Raw genomic sequence first — 5,728 nt, 5'->3', positions numbered from 1 at the left:
GCACTGTTAAAAGAAAATTGAATGAGTATGCAAAGTTGCATTACCCGGTAGGCTATATCAAAATACCGTTTGCACTACTATTTATTGTTTGTTTTTTAAATACAGCTGTTTTAGCCTATTAAGAATAAGAAACTTCCGTTTTGTGACGCCCAAATAAAATTCTTGAATTTTGAAAAGTGATTCTGATTCTGATTCTGATAATCTAGGAATAGGCTAGATGCAAAAATGCAAAAACGGATCAAATTCAGGTTTGCTTGTCTTAATAATAATGGGTAAATGGTTGAAGTTGAAGCAATTGCAGTTATGTGATTGTTAATAAGTCCACACTACTGACTGCCCCCCGGACCGTTCCTTATTTCCATTTCAAGAAGTTGGCAACCCTAGCTCCAGCTGCTGAGCTAACGTTGTTTTCAATCTGCATAATTGCATATTGCGGGCGGACCAGCGTTCTTCCAGCATTTACTTTCTGTCTGCTCCTTGTGCCCGGCTAGCAGGGTAAGTCCAACGGCCCAGAAAACCACAAAATAAACAATGATGCTGATGATGCTGATAAGAATTTAATTATATTAGGGATATATGATTCAGTTTCAGTTGTTCTAGCCTCATAGTCTCGTAGCCTATATGGGCGACTGAAGTTTATTTATCCACCTTTTTTTAGATAACAGCACGATGTGAGAAAACTGCCTCAGAAATTAGTTTATCCATTTTTCTGACCAGTGACCACGAGCACTGCTCCACAGAAAATAAAGAGCTGCATGACGTTTATAATTGATGAACGGCAGGTTCATTTAACACAAGACAAGTAGCCTAATAATAAACTTCGTGAGGTCTCCAGACCATAGTTCAAGCAGAAGGCCGCGTAATCCGATCTCAACGTGGTCAGTCAAAAATCCTAGTATGACGTCTGCTATGACGTCAAACATGACGTCAGTTAATCCTCATATATATAGCAAGGGTTCTACGTCACCTCTCTCTCTCTGGCCGATCATAGCAGCAGCAGCCCACGGCAGTCCATCTCCCTTGAAGCCGGCCTCCGAAGCGTTGTTTTGCACCAGATCCGCAGACCGAATCAGCACCCACAAGCCTTCTCTACCCGTGGATATTCCCATTCCTGGCATGTTGAGTTCCGAGCCAGGGCAGCCCATGGACTGTGACGGCAGCCTAGACATCGGTCCCCTGTCCGACGAAAACGTTGGCAAAGCGACCGGACCACAGGCTGCCAGCATAGCCCCGACGAGAAGGCCCAGCGCGTGTTCCCGTGGCACGGGGCGCGCCACTGCGACGGCCCGTGTAACAGAAGACGAAGCGCCGCGCCGTGGACGCCCAAGAACGCGTGCGAGCGTGCCGGAGGGAGAGGCCGCTCGGCGCGGACGTGCGAGAGGCCGCGGGCGAAGACCAGTAGAGGCAGCTGCCCCGGGAGCCGGGAGCCGCCGAGGAAATGCAGGCCGCGGGGCCGCCGCGAGACGCCACGTACCTCCTGGTCGCACTGACCTCCAGGCCGCTGCCCCGGAAGCGGAAGCGGCCCCATTCGTAGCTCCGCCGAGCCGACAGGGGTCGTCAAGAGCCATTCTGCTGTCCCTGCTAGATAATAGCAGATCTGTAGAAGCTCGTCTGAGAGCCCTGGAAACCCCCCCCCCCCCCATTCCCCCCACTCCCCCCACGTTAGCCTCAGCCCAGCAGCAGCCGATCCTGCCCGGGCCATTAAGAGCCATCCTGCTGTCCCTGCTAGATGCTAACAGATCAGTGGAGGCTCGCCTGAGGGTGCTGGAAACCCCCCCCCCCCATTTCCCCCACGCTCGCCTCAGCCCAGCCGGCTCAACAGCCGATCCCGCCCCCGCCCGCGCAGCAAGCCGACGTGCTCCCCACCACCACCCAACCCGCCCGGACGAATACCCTGGCATCCGCCACGCCCCCGGAGCACACCAAGCCCTCCCGGCTGGACCGGCTGCTGGACATGCCGCCCGCCGGCCCGGACGTCCAGGAGCAGCATTCCTGGAACAACGACGACCGCTCGCTCAACATCTTCGTCAAGGACGTCAACAAGCTGGTGCTCCACCGCCAACCCGTGGCGCAGAGCACGGACGCCATCCGCGGCCGGGTGGGCTACACGCAGGGACTGCACGTGTGGGAGATCAGCTGGGCCACGCGCCAGAGGGGGTCCCACGCCGTGGTCGGGGTGGCCACGGGCGACGCGCCGATACATTCGGCGGGCTACACGGTCCTGGTGGGAAACAACACCGAGTCCTGGGGCTGGGACCTGGGCCGGTGTAAACTCTACCACGACGGCAAGAACCACGCGGGCAGAACCTACCCCGCCTTCCTGGAGCCCGACGACACCTTCATAATACCAGACTCGCTGTTAGTCGTCTTGGACATGGACGAGGGGACGTTAGGTTTCATAGTGGACGGACATGACCTAGGGGTGGCGTTCGGAGGACTTAAGGGCAGGAAGGTGTACCCCGCAGTGAGCGCCGTGTGGGGACACTGCGAAATACGAATCCGGTACATAAACGGACTCGATCCGGATCCCCTCCCTCTGATGGACCTGTGCAGGCGCTCCGTGCGGGCGGCTCTAGGAAGGGACCGCTTGAGCGGAATCCACGGACTGCCCCTGCCCGCCTCTCTCAAGAGCTACCTGCTCTACCAAGGACGGGGTTGACGACCACAGCACCGAGCATACCCCGGAGGACCAGTCACCCGTGGACGCGAAAGGACCAATGAGGAAAGTATCAGTACTTCAGCATTTAAACGGGCAATCTACCAGTCCAGTCCCGCAAAGGGCAATTTAAGGCATGAATACTGCAAACAAGCTGTATGCTGTGTACACATAAAAAAATAAAAATAAAAAGACAATAAATACAATAAATGACACTGATAAAGCAAGATCCCTGATTACAGTGTATCCAACACCACAAAGGAATATAGGTGTCAGATCAATACAAATTAATTTCAGTCAATACAACCCAAGTACATATTAGACTTGTTCAAGGGTTCAAATCAAAAGGTCAAGGTACAGACCTAGTCTAGATAAACCGACCACTTCTCGTACTGTGGCTGTTCACCAGTCGAATGGCCTCTGGAACTGGCCAGCGGGAGTCACAATAATAATAATAATAATAATAATTATAATAATAATAATTACAACAATAATAATAATAACCACGCAAGGGGCCATTCTAACACCCCTGGCCCACGGAGCTTGTCTGAGCATCAGCTAGAATGAGTGTTACTGCATAACTTCGGACCGAAGCCAGACGGCCCAGGGAATGCTGACGTCTTTCCATGTTAAGCTACCCGGTCTTAATACACCACCTCCTGTTCTTAACGAATTTCAAAGTAAAATGCCTCTGGCATTTCTTCAGAAGCAGAATCAGAATGACTTAATGATCCCCGAGGGGAAATCGGGACAGGTTACAGTAGCTCGCTCACAGTACACACATAGCTTAAAATAAAATAAACAGTAGTAAATGCAACGCAAATGCAATATTAAGCAATAAGCAGAAAAAAAAAAAAAAAAAAAAAAAACACAACATAGCATAGAATAACTAGTAAATGCGCTAGAAGCAAAAAAAAAATAAAAAAAAAAAATAAAAAAATAAAAAATAAAAAATAAGCGGAATGTCTAAGTAGCAAAATACAAAATACGTCAGGTAAGTATACATTCCGTGTCAATTATCATTATTGCACCCCGGACTATATTAAGTCGGCTTGCCCTATACGCCACACGTGGCTCAGCCAGGCACAGTTAACCAATCGGCTGGCTCAGTCGGATCTCCTAGCCCATGCAGGCGCCCTCCTCTGCCTCAAGAGCAGCGCCACTGGCCAATGGAGTCAAGCGCCAAAGCATTTGCCATGCACGCCGATTGCTAAATAAAGTTTGTCTAATCCTACCAACTGGCCTCTCCTGATTGAAGTGAGGTCTCCAGACCATAGTTCAAGCAGAAGGCCACTCACGCGTAATCCGATCTCAACGTGGTCAGTCAAAAATCCTAGTATGACGTCTGCTATGACGTCAAACATGACGTCAGTTAATCCTCATATATATAGCAAGGGTTCTACGTCACCTCTCTCTCTCTGGCCGATCATAGCAGCAGCAGCCCACGGCAGTCCATCTCCCTTGAAGCCGGCCTCCGAAGCGTTGTTTTGCCCCACCCACCTCCCCAGTCCACCACCAACGAGTCTTGACTCCTGATCCCCCACGGGGGGGGGGATCTCCTAGCCCATGCAGGCGCCCTCCTCTGCCTCAAGAGCAGCGCCACTGGCCAATGGAGTCAAGCGCCAAAGCATTTGCCATGCACGCCGATTGCTAAATAAAGTTTGTCTAATCCTACCAACTGGCCTCTCCTGATTGAACTTTTTTTAGGCTACATTTTCCCCTCCAGAGAACATCCAATTCTGCAATCATCCTATGAGAAACATGATATGTGCATGCTTTACCACACCGGCCATATGCTAGGTTTCGACCTAGCCTTGTTTTATTCTTGATTGTTGTATATTCATGTTTTCTCATGTGTATTATTGTAAAATGGGATACAGATAGCGTCATTCCCTTTTCTGTTTGCCTTCCAGCCGAGACCTCACGACCACAATGGAAATAAGTTTAACGACTTCATTGTCATATCCTGATGAATTATTTTATACTGTATGCTTGTTGGTGTATTTTATTTTTTAATTTGTCAAATAAATTCAATCAATCAATCAACATTTCCAGCCTGGTGCCTCAAAGTGGTGCAACGAGCTCTTTTCTCCAGGCTCAACGCGTTGTCACACGGACCCGCTACAGTCACTCATATCCTGTCCATTCATATACAGTCAATGGTTGCAGCTTGTGAGCTTCACAGGCAGCCCGCTTAATCACGCCTCAGTACTGTCACACACCACTACAGACAGGGTCGGCACTAGTCCGACACCCCATGAGTCCCACACCTCACGAGTCCGACACCTCACGAGTCCCACACCTCACGAGTCCGACACCTCACGAGTCCCACACCTCACGAGTCCGACACCTCACGAGTCCGACACCTCACGAGTCCCACACCTCACGAGTCCGACACCTCACGAGTCCGAAAAATGACGCATTGGACAGACATCTCATTAGTCTCGTTAACCCGACAACGAAAATCTCACTAATCCGACCCCTAGTTGATTTCGGATGTTCGTATGGAGAGACTCAGGTTGCTGAGGACCAACTCACTTAGGAAGTTCTCGGCTATTTGGGACCCGTTCCTGGCCTACTTTGACAAGATTAGAACTGACGAATAACTGGCTGATTTCTCATGGACTCCTTGCACGGGATTTTATGTACAGCATTTCTTACAAGCATTTAAGCACCTTATGCGGCTGGTAGCACCATATTGTAATGTTGGTGTGTTTTTTGTTTTTTGTGTCCGTGTTTGTTTTGCCTTTGTTCTGAAAATTGAAAATACAATATTGTAAAGTAAAAATAACTGCTGCTGGTTTCAGTGGGAAGATGAAGAGGAATGGGATCGGTGTTGACGCTGTTAAGAGGTTACTAGAGGTGGATGTATCTGAAGCAAAGGTAGATGAAATACTGAGGGATGCATTTAACTCATTCACTGCCAATATCTGACTGGCATTTTTGGCACAGGCCAAGTATTTCCATAATGTTTGGTCATCTTTCAAGACCCACAGTAAATTCTGTACTAGGACTACAGTGATGTCCAATACCTCGAAATGAAGATCTAAGTCTCTACTTTCACCCCCAAAA

At 49.7% G+C, this 5,728-nt stretch overlaps 1 pseudogene across 1 annotated transcript; it reads left to right on the top strand.

The window, feature by feature from the left end:
• Positions 1-1,116: 1,116 nt before the first annotated feature.
• LOC310777987 (SPRY domain-containing SOCS box protein 1 pseudogene) lies at positions 1,117-2,659 on the top strand (annotated as a pseudogene). The gene is made up of 2 exons: positions 1,117-1,195; positions 1,851-2,659. The product of its transcript is annotated as an SPRY domain-containing SOCS box protein 1 pseudogene (transcript).
• The last annotated feature ends 3,069 nt before the right edge of the window (positions 2,660-5,728 follow it).

Source organism: Poromitra crassiceps (genome assembly GCF_964638095.1).
Source record: "Poromitra crassiceps genome assembly, chromosome: 6".
Classification (NCBI taxonomy): Eukaryota; Metazoa; Chordata; class Actinopteri; order Beryciformes; family Melamphaidae; genus Poromitra; species Poromitra crassiceps.
Note: the sequence above shows the minus strand (reverse complement) of the source record. Positions and strands in the feature narration are given on the sequence as shown.